Raw genomic sequence first — 15,644 nt, 5'->3', positions numbered from 1 at the left:
TCTCCATGTTCCCCGTTGAAACAGCAGTGAAGATCCTGTCTACCAAGTACTCTTGGGAAGTCAAGTTCCCTCTTTCACCTCTGGAGCCCCAAGAACCTAGGAAAGAGGGGGTCCAGGCCGAGAGCAACAGCTGAACTGTCTGATCCAACCTGGGCAGCAGACTTTGCATTGAGCATGATGCGCTCAAGCAGGACGTACCCTTATCAGCACCACAAGTGAGCAGAGCACAAATGGGGAAGGGGGAAAAGAAGCCTGCAAGTGTCCCAAGATGTCCACCCCTAGGACTACACTATCGCTTCTGATGTGCTGTAGCCCAGATTAGCCCATGCCTGATCTAAGAGGGAGTCAGCGGTGCCTTGCACAGAGCCCCGTACGTGGCTGCGTACCAGTACCACATGTTAGAGCCAAGTGAGTGGCATCAGCGGGGTGGTTCACACAGCTCAGTGCAGCGAGGATAAGGGGAAGGTCTGCACAGCACTGCCCACCCTCCGTGTGTGCCTTCTGTGTTCCACCGAGGATACTCTGGTGCAGGCAGTGCGTACCTCGGTGTGGCTCATGCCTGCTGGCTCCGGGCAGCACAGGCACTTCAATGGCAGTAGGGCAGCCAGGACGGCCCAGGAGGGACCCATCATTTCAGCAGTTACCGGCCAACACTGCGGTGCTGGGCCCAATATGGCACTCACTGCCAAAGTCCACCATGACTGGCTACAGCCACCAGCTGGAAGGGCAGCTGGTTGCGAAGCGACCTCAGATCACCTCGCATGCAACCCAGGCCAGGCTGGGCCTGCGCTGGGCAGGCTGTCGGCCCCGGAGAGTGGCCCTAGGAGGAGTCTCATGCGGCGCCCCACACCTAGCGTCAGGCCCTAGTGAGGGACTGGGAATCCTGCACAGTGCTGGGGCGGTGGGACATTTAACACCTTCAAGTGTGTTAAAAAGCCACCACATGGCTGCTTGCCTTCCTGCTGGCAAGGGGACCTCGTCACCATCCTTTACATGCATCTGGGTTTCCTGCAGCAAAACCCGTCTCTTTTCCTTCCAGCAGTGGGGCGTGAATTTTGTTTCTTTTGACTCTCAACATTGGAAAAGGCCTCAGGCAACACTCCCTTCACTTCGGTCAGCTCAGGATGGGCCTTACAGAAAACCCAGCATTAAAATCCCTGGTGGCAGGTAGAAAACAACACTATGTCAAGTGCAGAAATTAGGAGCAGCTTGACTGACTCTCATTTCCACAGTTATCTCCACGTGTAGGTGGATGAGCAGAAAGCCATAGAGTGATGTGAATTCTTTGCTGTTCTTTCCCCCCCATTAAAGTCACATTCTGTCAGCCCAATCCCTCAGATCTTGGGAGAAAGTCTCATTAATTTCATTTTCAGAATATAAAGGAGTAGATAATCACAACATGAAACTCATTAGTGAAGTTTTTAAAAGGAACTAATTTAAGCAGCATTTACTTCTGTGCTCTGCAACACAGTTCTTAGTCAATTTGAAATTAGGGGCAAATGAAGGAAATATTGCCAGCAGGAAAGAGGAGGTTGCAGCATGCCCTTAAATTTGCCTGTGGCATTCCAAAGCAGAACCTCTCGCCCAACGCATACAGCTTGCTGTGGGCTTATCGTTGGAATCCCCATGTGTGCCTGCACAAAGAATTGCCACAGACCTATATATATAACTCTTCAAAAACACGTGCCGGGAGGGTGTGGGGTTTTCCATTTCCTATGACATCTAATTGGAGCTGTGAGCCTCGAGGTCAAATTCTTGCAGGTAGATCCAATAAGAGAGTTAACCCCCCGCAGATTAGGCACTGAATACCTGGCCTCTAAGCATCTGGCTCCTTCTGTGAAATTCAAAACCCAGAGCTGGGTGCTAAGCCTCCCCTCATTGAGCACATGCAAAGTTAGACCTCTCAGAAGGGCCATCCAAGAAAGCACATGTAGAGCAGGAGCCACTTGGAGCTGGACATGCTAATTGCAGGAGCGTGGCCAAATTCTTGTCCCCTCTCCAGAGACATGGCATCCGCCCGTGTCAGAGCTCCAAATAGAGCCTGACCGTGTTCTCTCCTGCCGGCAGGCAGCCCTCATCGGGCTTCTCTTTTCTTTCTAAAACCCTGCCAGGATGCTCCAGCGGTGTCGGCATTCATGCATACATCATCGTGTTCGGTCGGGGGGCTATGATTTAGTGGCAATTACAGAGACTTGGTGGGACGCCTCGCATGACTGGAATGTGGTCATGGATGGCTATGTCTTGTTCAGGAAAGACAGGACGCTAAGGAGAGGTGGTGGAGTTGCTCTTTATCTGAGTGGGCAGCTAGAATGTATTGAGTTCTATCCAGGGGCGGAGCAGGAGCGAGTTGAGGGTTTGTGGGTGCGAATTAAGGGGCAGGCTGGCAGGGGTGATACTGTTGTGGGTGTCTATTACAGGCCACCGGATCAGGATGAGGACGGTGATGAGGCCTTCTACAGGCAGCTGAGAGCAGTCTCTCAATTACAGGGTCTGGTTGTCATGGGGGATTTCAACTACCCTGATATTTGCTGGGAAGCCTACTCAGCCAGCCATCCTCAGTCCAGGAGGTTCCTCCAGTGCATTGATGATAACTTTCTGATGCAAATGGTGGATGAGCCAACTAGGAGAGGAGCGCTGCTGGATCTTATCCTCACTAACAAGGAGGGTCTGGTTGAAGAGGTGAAGGTTGAGGGCAGCCTTGGTTGTAGCGACCATGAGATGGTAGAGTTTAGGATCTCATGTGGCAGGAACAGAATAGCTAGCAGAATCACAACCCTGGACTTCAGGAGGGCCAATTTTGGCCTTTTCAAGCAATTGCTAGGGGAAATCCCATGGGACAGGGTACTAGAAGGTAAGGGGGCCCAAGATAGTTGGTTAGCATTCAAGGACTGCTTCTTCCGAGCTCAAGATCAGAGCATCCCAACAAGTAGGAAGTCAAGGAAGGGTACCAGGAGACCTGCATGGTTAAACAGGGAACTGCTGGGCAAACTCAAGTGGAAGAAGAGGGTGTACAGATCATGGAAGGAGGGGCTGGCCACTTGGGAGGAATATAAGTCTGTTGTCAGAGGATGTAGGGAGGCAACTAGGAAAGCTAAGGCCTCCTTGGAATTAAACCTTGCAAGAGAGGTCAAGGACAACAGAAAGGGCTTCTTCAAATACATTGCAGGTAAAACCAACACTAGAGGCAATGTAGGCCCACTGATGAATGAGGTGGGGGCCCTGGAGACAGAGGATAAGAAGAAGGCGGAGTTACTGAATGCCTTCTTTGCCTCTGTCTATACTGCTGGAGGCTGTCCTGAGGAGCCCCGGACCCCTGCGGCCCCAGAAGAAGTCAGGATAGAGGAGGAATCTGTCTTGGTAGATGAGGGCTGGGTCAGGGACCAATTAAGCAACCTGGACGTCCATAAATCCATGGGCCCTGATGGGATGCACCCGCGGGTGCTGAGGGAGCTGGCGGAAGTCATTGCTAGGCCACTCTCCATCATCTTTGCTAAGCCGTGGGCAACGGGAGAGGTGCCTGAGGACTGGAGGAAAGCGAATGTCACTCCAGGCTTCAAAAAGGGCAAGAAGGAGGACCTGGGTAACTATAGACCGGTCAGCCTCACCTCCATCTCCAGAAAGGTGATGGAACAACTTGTTCTTGGTGCTGTCTCTAGGCACATCAAGGATAGGGGGATCATTAGGGGCACTCAGCATGGCTTCACCAAGGGGAAGTCATGCTCAAACACCTTGATAGCCTTTTATGAGGACGTAACCCCGTGGATAGATGATGGTAAAGCTGTGGATGTGGTCTGTCTCGATTTCAGTAAAGCGTTTGACACGGTCTCCCACAGCATCCTTGCAGCTAAACTGAGGAAGTGTGGTCTGGATGATCGGGTAGTGAGGTGGATTGTGAACTGGCTGAAGGAAAGAAGCCAGAGAGTGGTGGTCAATGGGACTGAGTCCAGTTGGAGGTCTGTGTCTAGCGGAGCCCCTCAAGGGTCGGTACTGGGACCAGTACTATTCAATGTATTCATTAATGACTTGGATGAGGGATTAGAGTGCACTGTCAGCAAGTTCGCTGATGACACAAAACTGGGAGGACTGGCTGACACAACGGAAGGCTGCGCAGCCATTCAGAGAGACCTGGACAGGCTGGAGAGTTGGGTGGGGAGTAATTTAATGAAATATAATAAGGGCAAGTGTAGAGTCCTGCATCTGGGCAAGAACAACCCCATGTACCAGTACAAGTTGGGGGCAGAGCTGTTGGAGAGCAGTGTAGGGGAAAGGGACCTGAGGGTCCTAGTGGACAACAGGATGACCATGAGCCAGCAGTGTGCCCTTGTGGCCAAGAAGGCCAATGGCGTCCTGGGGTGTATTAGAAGGGGTGTGGTTAGCAGGTCAAGAGAGGTTCTCCTCCCCCTCTACTCTGCCCTGGTGAGGCCGCATCTGGAGTATTGTGTCCAGTTCTGGGCCCCTCAGTTCAAGAACGCCAGGGAACTGCTAGAGAGAGTCCAGCGCAGAGCCACGAAGATGATTAAGGGAGTAGAACATCTCCCTTATGAGGAGAGGCTGAGGGAGCTGGGTCTCTTTAGCTTAGAGAAGAGGAGACTGAGGGGTGACCTCATTAATGTTTATAAATATGTAAAGCGCAAGTGTCATAAGGATGGAGCCAGGCTCTTCTCAGTGCCATCCGTTGACAGGACAAGAGGCAATGGGTGCAAGCTGGAACACAGGAGGTTCCACATAAATATGAGGAAAAACTTCTTTACGGTGAGGGTGACCGAACACTGGAACAGGCTGCCCAGAGAGGTTGTGGAGTCTCCTACTCTGGAGACATTCAAAACCCGCCTGGACGCGTTCCTGTGTGATATGGTCTAGGCAATCCTGTTCCGGCAGGGGGATTGGACTAGATGATCTTTCGAGGTCCCTTCCAATCCCTAACATTCTGTGATTCTGTGATCATGCCCTGATGCAGGTAGTACCCAGCTGGGGAGAGGCACACAGGCTCCTCTGACGGCTGGTGGACCATCTCCTGCCTCCCAGCAGAGCTGCCTCGCTGCAGGCATCTTGGACGATGTGAACTGGATTTCCTTATCTTCCCATGGACATCCTAACCTTAATGATGACTCTAGCAGCAGGTCTCAGCACTTCGAGTGTGTACAATGAAAACGGATGGAGTTTTAGCACTTCACAAGACCTGACTTCATATGGCCACTCATCCCCTACTATCATCCTAGACCACTATGAGCTTTCATTCACCTCTTTTAGACATCAGATATACTATCCTTGCAAACATCTTTCTACCAGTAACTCAAGTTTCACCCACTAGCAACTAAATGCACTCTCTCTGGATTTTGTCCTCTTGTATGAAAGGATAATATTCATTGACAATTTGGGACAATCCACCCAAACACACAGTGGCCTTTTTCAATTCTCTCTTGCTAATTTTACAGTTTTCTCTTTTGGCCGCAATACACACACCTGTACAGTAACTGCCATTGCTTTTACACAGGAAACAGGGTTTATGACACAAAACAGGGTTAAGTTAAAGCTAACCTGTCATAAGCTCAGAGTTAAAAAGAAACACACATTTAGCAGTGATGTTTGACATTAAACACATGTCCTTAAAACATATCACTTCTTGTGAAAAATATTTCTTTTAGCAATGAAATTAATTTTGGTCAATATTGTCCTTCAACCTGGAATAAATAATAAAACGAGACAGCAATCTTTTTGAAAAATGTGAATTTCATGTCTTTCAGAATTGATGTCCATAGATATTAGTGGTAAAATACTGCTCTGAAATGTAACTCTAACATGTATCTATAGTGACATCATATTTCTGTTTTTTCCCTTTGCTTTGAGCACCTGCACTTGAATTCCCTATCGTAGAATCAGTTAAAGTTGGTATAACATAACAGATAATTATATTTAGGGTCAGAAAGAAAATACCAAGATTCAGATTACACGGCAGAAAATAAGAACTCCCATTAGACCTGAACCATTCAAAATAGAAGTTACCTTTTAAAGTCTTAAGGTATGGAAATGGATCACTGAGAGATGTTATTTGCATCTGAAAATACTACTTTAAATTTCTAAGTGTTGCCTCATTGGAAAAAAATTGTGGAAAATGAATTACAGTTTACACTATGTAGCATTGCTATAAACAAGTAATTCAAGAAGCTCTACAGAAACCTCAAATGTATAATTCCAAAATAAGTTGCATTGAAATGGAATTTAGCAAAATATGTTCCCCAACACGTGGTAGGAGAGTGAAGGACAGGCATCTCCCTACTCCACATCAGTTGCAAGTCAGGACTCTCACTTCCCAGAGAGAGGGACTGCAAACTCCGGCTATTGAGAAAAAAAAGAAAAAAAAAAAAGAAAACCAGTGACAAAATGTGAAGGAAGATGTCCTTGTTCAAATCAGAATACCAAGCCTAAATAGAAAATGCTACCAAATTCCTGCAAACGGGTGCACATTAGAAAAATAGGCTGTTAAGACAGCTGGGGCACGGACATAAGAAGCTTGTAGGCAGACCTGCCATCTAGAGAGTGCTCCCTGCCACTGACATGTGGCACTACAGTTGGGGAAAGAGATCATCTTTCCAGGAGACAAAGGTTTTGTATTATTCCATAAAATGCCATAAAAGTGAAAGTATGTCTTTCCAAAACAAGCTTACAACAGTTGGGCAAATGAGATGGGTACAGCTAAAGACCTCAGCATCTCTTCTGGGGTAGAAAAGCCACTCTTGTCATTGTTCCATCCTTATGCCATTATGAAAAAATTTCCAAGTCCTCCTTTTTAAAGCAGCTTCCTGATAAAGTCATATCAGTTTAATGCTTTCCACTATTCATATCTGCTAGGCTTTCCTTATCTGGAGGCACCCTCTGACTTAAATGGAATGAAAGAAGAAAGCCAAGATATGCACAGGATGTCTCTATCTGAAAAAGTAAGAGCAGGTAGATAACTTTTATCACACACGCAGGCACTAAGCCAAATTTTCAGTGCGTGTAAATAAGCATAACTTCGCTGAAGCTGACACAGGAGCATCAGTAGAAAGCTCACTAAGACTCTGTCATTCTCTTTATCACAGTACCAAGCTGATATGCTCAATATCTCAAAACAAACATAAAAAATAATAAAAAGCAAAGGTATTGGATGAATAAGTGTCTGAAAGAAAATTAGAACCCTAAAACTGTAAGCTCTCGCTGTTACCTTAATATAATCTCTTTAATGAATATTGCCTTTACCCCCAGAAGTTTTAGACAAGGTAACACGCAGTTGTGAGTCACTTCAGATAAACGAGGACTGATCTTGTGTCAAAGTAATTTGACACTGCATCTTATTTACAAAAAATGTAGGCACTTACTTGACTCAAACTTAAATATCGTATGTCAAACATTCATATATGTTGGCAAGATTACTAAAGAGCAAACAGGTAAATAAAAATGTACCCATAATACAAAGAAAAAACCTGTTGCATGACTGTGAGCACACAAAGCTTAGAAACAAAGGGAAGCATCCATGCCCAAGTTTTATATACAAAACATATGAGTACCATCATTCCAAATGTTTGGGAGCTAAATCCAGCAAGTCAGGAACCTCAGTAAGAAATTTCTATGTGACAATTAATGGTATGTATTATTTAATAATTCACTGGGAATCAGGGTGGGGAAATTATATTTCTGGCTGTATTATTACTAGATTCTTTCAGAAATCACAAGAGCTTCCATTCAAATAAAATCTGTTTGATAGAACAATTAAAACAGCACAAGAAATTAAGCGTGCAGTGTCTCAGTCTGAATGGACTTGTAAGAATTGCAGCACCTAAACTGAAATGTTGTAAGGTTTTGGATTGCCCAGGGCCTAGCATGCTTGAGGATGCCTCATCACCTAAAGTAATACTAAATTGTTGCCACTATTGCGATTGTAATAACTTTATTTAAAACAGAGCAAAACAGTGGGAGAAAATACAAATCAATTTGTAATGCGCTTATACTATTTTTTCATATACCATAATACTATCCGAGCAGCGTCCATTAGCATCCCTTTCATCTGTCTGATATCTGCCTGTTGAAGATGCAGAAATAAGATGCCTGATGGTCTAGCTCACTAAGCCTCCCAGTAACCTCCATTCTGGCACAGGGAAGTTTATATGAGCAAAGACCTCATCTGCCTTTAGGTTTTGAATGTTTCCCCCCATACACATATGGTTGATTAAGTCAGATTTCCAATGCATAGAAGAGCTGGACTGTGCAAGTCTGAGAAATTTGACCTGTTTTCTAGCCCTCTTGCAGTAGATTATTGTTATTATTTTCTGATTAGCATGTACAGTTAACACCTTGTGGTAATTTATAGGAACATAGTCAGTAAAATTTACACTTTCCCAGTCTCTCCCGTGCAAAATAATGATCAGGCTCAGAAAATAAAGCACTGGACCTTTCCCACTCTCCCTCCAATTCAGTTTATACAAGATTTTTTTCTATTAACATTTTTCACAGGACAAATACTTCTCTACTGAATAAAGATTTATATTGTGGTTTCCTAGAATAATCTTCAAGAAGGAAAAGGTATTTCCTCCCTCACAAATCTCCTCACTCCATGCACACACAACAGCATTCTCTGAAGAGGACGAAGAAAAATTAGTGAGGATATGATTACTTTACTAGAGAAAGCCTACTCTCCTCCTGCGCCAACAAGATATTATAGGTCAAGTCAAGTAAGGTCAAGCGAGTTCTTGTCATGTCCTGGATCCCTGATTTATTCTGTCAGCTGTTCACTGTCATGCAGCACTATAGGGTGAGTGTCAATACCGAGACAGGGGAAAGCGACTGGACAAGTTGATTTAAACTAGGGTGGCTCGTGTTCATTTGAAACACACGCTGAGTCCTGCTGGGTGATTATGGATGTCATGGGGAGTGTGGGATGAACACTATATTAGCACACATATTTTATGTATGGGGCTTTCTTTGCCTTTAAGAATGTAGCCCCTGTGATGGGGAAGACCCATGGGTTCCCTTGAGCTCTGTTATCCCCTAACAGACAAGGGGGCAAAAAAGAAGCAGATGCAGAAGTGCTGGTGCAGTAAAACCCACTGCCTCTCCTCTTAACAAACCTACCTAAGGTCAGACAGCAAAACAGAAATACAGCTAGGACTCGAAGCCACGAGTTCCTGTTTGGCAGCTACCTGCCAGCTCGGTGAGGTATCTTACTTCCTAGCTCATGTGAAAATACATCTCCAAGCACTGCAGTTCAGCATTTCCTCAGAAAAGGCAGAGTATATATACAGATTTTTAGTGGTGGTGTTATGCAAGCAAATGATGGCATCAACCCTGCAACTTTTTTTTTTCCTTTACTTTTATCGCTAGATTTTTATTTTTGGCAGTCCTTTTATTAGGTATTAGGCATATTTGTTTATGCTGATCTTTTTCACTCCCATTTTATAAATACACATTTTCTGTGGGCAGAATGCAAAGCTGCTGAAAGGGATCTGATGACTATCAGAACATCCTGCACTTTCTTTAAAGCACTACTTTTTGGTAGCCTCAGATTTTACAGGCACAGTTTTCAACAGCTCAGGTGTCAAGGGCCTCACTTCAAGTGGTAGCTGCAGCCATTCATCAGATATGGAGTAGGAGGTACTACAGTTACATGCAATAATTGTATTACTGTCCAAAATGTCAATTTGTTACAGTAAGTATGTATAGGAACTAGACAGTTCTGTACGTGTGCATTTTTGTGCATTAGCTTATACAAAACCAGAATTTAATAGAGAGTTCTTTAATAAGTCTGGTCACACTACGGTGCAAAATACCTGGAAACTAGATTACCTAGAAGTCACATTACCAAGAAGCCTTATATATTGTGGGCAAAACCATAGCTCAGATGAATTCAGTGGAAAAACTTCCACTGACACCAGCACATACATCATTTCTTGCTGTGAATATGTTATGAAGCAGGGTTTAAACAAGACCAGAATGAAACAGCCGACTTCTAGCTGTGATATATTATGCTTTTGTCTAAATGATGCTGATCTGGGCCTGTCCAAAGCCTATAATGTTTCCAGTTCCCACAGAGTGTAGTGGCTTTTGCGCCAAACCCTTCAATGCCTAAGTCTGCATTTCTGCACAGCCTTCTGTGGGAACTGTGGCAGAGCACAAGGCTGGGCTGACACTTTCATAAACACACCCAACAAGCATCTGCTCTGTGGAGTAAAGGGAAGGGAGAAGACATCAAAATAACAGGAAACAGTGCTAAAAATTACTTATCTTTACAGACTTCGATACCACTGGAGCCAAAGGAGCTGAATACTGTCAGGTAAAGCAGATGGGACTCCATGGCTGTGCTATGTCTCTGCAGCCCTGCAAGTATTTCCGCTGGTTTCTCTTCACAGAACTCAATTTCATTTTGAATTTCAGGTTCAGGAAAGAATTTCCAGTTTCCGTTTCTATTCAGTTCCTGAAATATCCCACAATTCATTTCTTTTGGATATCAAAACCATTAAATAACACCATTGCAACTTGGAACTTTGCCCAAGGCAGATCAAAAAGGCTGAGTCTTTGTACCAAGTACCAATGCTGCCGGGGCACAAAAGGTCATTGCTGTTCTCATTTTTAGCTTCGATAGAGAAAATATTTGATGATCAATATTTAGTGGCTTTCTCCATGGAAGTCCTGTTTCCAGACCTGCTTTGATTGGTTAGGGATCCAAACAGCAAAATACTCAGGCACATGCATAACTTCAAGCAACTGAGTAATCCCAGCGCGTTGGGCTGCACTGCTGAAGTGAGTGGGAGTCTTGACATTGAATTTTATAGAAGCATTATCGGACCGTAAGTGCTTTGCTGGTTCAAGGCCAATATTTTCTCAGACTTTAGAGGAAGCCAGACTGGGCCCGATCTCTACACGGCCTCTCCTAGAAAGACCAAAATAAAAACAAATGATACTAAGCAACAGGAATGCACATAGCATAGAGGAAAGGATCACTGAACACAAGACAAGCCAAGGAAGCATTAGTCATTGAAATACTGGTATAGAAGAGAATGGTGGCAGGTTGTTTTCTTCACAATATCCTTCATGCCGAGTTTTACAGGCAGACAGTGTGTCCATCTAGCAAATAAGCATCTGTCTGACTGAGATCCAGACAGACAAATAAGACTGCGGACTTTCTCCAGCAGAAGGGGCTTATGCTGCACTGGCTACATAACGGGCTGTGTGAAATATTGTGTGCGCTAATCATCCATTTCATCCACCTGTAGCACCAGTGAGCAGCATCAGCCCCACTTACAGGCAGAATAGACAACTAACTGTGGCAACCTTGAGCAGCAGCAGAATGAGCATGGCCCTTTTGCTCCTTTGGTCTGTACCTGCAGCCAGCCAAGGCAAAGGGAGAGGTGGAAGCAGGAGGAGCAGCCACTGCTGAGTGCTGGGACTCTCGCCTCGCACCAGGTGCCCACACATCACTCCCACAGCAACCCAAGATGCAGTCCAGAAACACCCACATCTGCCCCTGGTGGGAACAACCTTTCTGGAGCAGCAACAGCCAAGTCCTGAGCCAGCCTTGCCCTAACACCTCCACAACAGCATTTCAGGGAAGTCATTGGGTCCATATTTTACAGCACTATTTGGCTTAACATAGCTCTGTTCAAACTGTGTTTGGTGCTATTGTACTCCCCTCACATTAAGAAATTCTTCCCATGTTAGGAATTATGTAGACACACATTTTGGTCAATCCGTGTACCATTTACATACACTCAGAGCTTGATATATTCTCTGTATGACCCACTGTAAGTTTTAATGTAGCATCTACCACATGGATACATAACCATGGCCAGTGACCAACACAGCTCCTCTAAACCAGCTGAATCCTGCAAAAGCACCGTCTCTCAGATCCAAGACTGCTGACTGATATATCTTAAATTAGGAATAAAGCAACCTCTTTTCACTTTTTTCTAGTAAGCAGGGGGGTCTTTTTCCCCCTGTTGTAGCTGCTATAGACAATGCCTCTTTAGGTAAAAACTAGCAGGTATACGCTTTGGGTCTGATTCTGTTACTCCTTTAAGAATAATCCAGTCACATGTTGCTACTCCCATTGAAGTCAGTATGATTATTTTTCTGGGTAAGATTTATTCTTCTAAAGCCACAAAACCCAGATCCGTGGTTTTCTGCTGTATTTCCTTCAGTGGGGTAGCCTATGCTGGGAGAACATTTATTTACTACTCTCATTCCATTCAACCACGCAATTAGCCAGCTCTTTTAGGCATGTGTGTCTTTTTATGAAATACAAACCAACTACCAAATGCTCTGTTGTTTCAAGCCAATTAAAATCAATGCTCTACAGAACACATGAACAACTCAGCTCCATGAAAGGCACATACCTTGAATTGCTAACCAGCTCTGGATAGACCAGAGAATGCATTTTAAATTACAACGTCACATGCAGCTTGTGAGTGAGTATGCCACTATGATATCTCTGGAAATAAGCACTACTGTTTTCCCTAGGCACTTCATGACCTTGCATGTTGATCTCAGTCCATTTTCCAGGACTGTAAATAAGAGCACTTGGAAAAGCTTTTCTGTTCACACATTTGTAGTTACAAGAGAGAAGTCCTGAATGGAAGCATGGCATCCATCAAGGCAAGCGCAGCAGGTGGCATAGGACAGACCGCATTAAGCAGATCCTGCAACTGGGACTTCTACAGCATTTCATTATGGCAACAACTGAATATATATTTATCAAACAACATTGAATAGAAAAAAGTTGTTCCTATGCACAGTAGCAAGCTGGCAAGTTTCCAGTCAGCAGTTTTACTGTTGGCAACACAGAGAAGTCACTTGCTGGGGTCACCAAACTGCTGAGAATCTGCAATTACTTTTATCATATTACCTAGAAGCACTTCACTGACCCAGTAAGGGACTTTGTTTGGGCACCTATATACTCTCAGAAGAACTCAGATTTAGTCGAAAGAAACTTAGACTAGTTAGGCTGAACTGCTTCATTCATAGTGTTGTAAAAATGCTTTTTTCCCCCTTTTTTAGTTTCACAAGTGGTGGTATTTTCTGCTTTCTCTATTAGTTTCTATTTGTATTGTTCTGTTCAAGGCTATCCATACTGAATGACTAAGCAGCAAGTAAGATTACAAAGTGGTTTTTATCAACTACAGATCTTTTTTCATATTGTCCATGCTAGTGTGGTAGAAAAAAATCTGCCAGCATAGCATCTGGGTGCTGATCTGAACTAGCTCTAATTGTAAAGGCAGAAAAGAAGCCTCAGGAAACCACAGCCATTCTATCACTTTCACATAAGGAAAAGAAAACCCTGACATGGAAAATGGCATCTACAGGAGAACATATGTGCTAAACATGCTGCCAAAATGAGGAAGCACTAAGTCCTCGACACCTGTACCTATCAAAAGCACTAATACAATTATAATGAGTGCATCACTATTTTTTAAGAAAAACCTCCATCATCCCCACCATTTCCTGGAATCACCTTTAGTAATTTCAGACACACAGAAAAGAAGAAAAAATAGAAGCAGAAATAAGTAAATGGGAGACAGCCGTGATTGCTGGCAAAGTTTCTGCTGCTTCATTCCTGTAATCTTTATAGATCACATCACCTGCACGTTGTTCTCTATACAATCAGCTATAACTCCGTATCTGCACTTGCAAGGCCAGACACTGCCTACTTCAGCTTGCATTGCAGCTCCCACCCGATTTTGAGAGGCCAAATGTAAGGCAGGAGATGGGCCCTTTCTAATGGCCCAGTTTCAAACTGCCATGATCTATTGCTAAATTTTCAAACAAGTACCTCCTTTTTTTCCACCACGTTGGCCCTCACACTTGGGAGCAGCTCCCTGCAAGCAATCACAAAGCTGCCTCACTGTCCTCTTTCAGATTCCTCCTTAAAATTTACTTTTGTAGTGATGTCCACTGAGAGCTGACAATGGCAAAGCGCTGAGACTGTGGCTTAGCCCCCTCTTCCCTGCCCAGCTGCAGCCTGATTTTCTTTCCTGTCCTTTTACACTAAGCCCCTTAAGACAAGAGGGCTTACCCCAATGATCAGTAGAACTGAGAAATTAGTATAGTTCTTCCTTTCACAATATCCATTCCCCTTCACACAATATTGAAGGGTTTAATTAAACCACATTATAGCCTGTCAATGGCTTCTACAAACTCAGAAACCTCCCGGAGTACAAGAGCCCTTCCAAACTCCACAATAGGGAGACTTCTCATACAGGGATGAATGTAATAAGACAAAAACCCCAGAGCTTTCAGATGTGCTAAATGGAGTATCAAAAAGTGAACATACTAAATCCCCAGAGCTTATATTAATTTATTACAGGATTTAATACTAGACTACTATTCCTTCTCATTGAAAAAATAAGAATAATAAGAAAAATTCAGTGGTTTCACCAGGAATTGCCCCCTGAAGTTGAAGAAGAGAACCATTAACAGGAGGAGAATAAGAAATTACAAAGATAAGCCAGAGAAAGGTCTAAAAATAATGCAAAGGGAGTCGTAAAGAGAGAGTGTTCAACAGGATCCTTACACACTGCAGAACTAAGGATTTCTTTCCTGTAAACATCTTCCTCTTTTTTAAAGTCCTGCTGGCTAGAAACAGATTCCAGCCCTGCAGTACAGCATGGAAAGATGATGGAGAATTATAAGATAGAAAAATTGCACTGAAGAAAAATCAGAATTTCAAGTAGGAGTCTAAATAGAAGTGGTTTTCCTCTGAATTTCCAGTCTGATAGGTTTAAATTTTTATCATCGTGTGGCATTACTAACACTTCAGAAATGTGGCATTTTATCCCATGCTCAGTAACAGGGCAGGAAGGAGGAAACTGCCAGTAACAACACTGAAGAAAGGACATGTCTTTTCTCAAATCATCCAGCATTTGTAGTTTCTTTAGGACCTCCAGCCAAAGTCACTTGTGATACTAAGGTCTTGTCCGTCAATGCCATTAGGTTTCTCCACTCTCTTTTGGAAAGAGAGACTGATAGTCATTTTTAATCCCTGCCAAAGACATGTTTTCCTATACAGTCTTTTGGGCTGTCAAACCCTGAGCCAGACCTTTCTATAGCAACAAAGCACAGTAGGAATCATCCCTTCTGGAAGCTTGGAAGGGCAGGAAGAGAGATATGCCCGTGTCTCTCTATTTATACCTTTAAAGCCTATGAGGAGACTGGCGGGGCATGAGGACCATGGCCAGCTAGGAATTCCTTGCAGATCTAGTATTGCTAGCTACTCTGAACCTAGATTTCTGTGTCTAAGCTAACTGCTACTCAGTGGAAATTACAATTACAACTCGTGTGTTTTGCCAATATTTCGAGACAAATAAATTAAGAAATACTGGAAGCTAAGGGATCATGTGTTTTGTTAATAAATACAGATCACATGGTGTTTTCAATGACTTAGTTAAGCCACACAAAATAATCCAATAATTGTGATATTTAAAAAAATTCAAGTGTTCCATCCTGAAACTACCAGAAACCCATGGAAGATGATACAAAGACTGCCCACAGATACAGGCGACTGAAGGAGGGCCAGCTGCATGCAAAAAAGGCACATATTTTATACTAGCAAAACCAATTTACTATACAAAGAAAACACATTTATTTGATGTAGATCTGCATCACATCTGATAAATATTTCT

Source organism: Nyctibius grandis, chromosome Z (genome assembly GCF_013368605.1).
Source record: "Nyctibius grandis isolate bNycGra1 chromosome Z, bNycGra1.pri, whole genome shotgun sequence".
Taxonomy (NCBI): domain Eukaryota; kingdom Metazoa; phylum Chordata; class Aves; order Nyctibiiformes; family Nyctibiidae; genus Nyctibius; species Nyctibius grandis.
Note: the sequence above shows the minus strand (reverse complement) of the source record.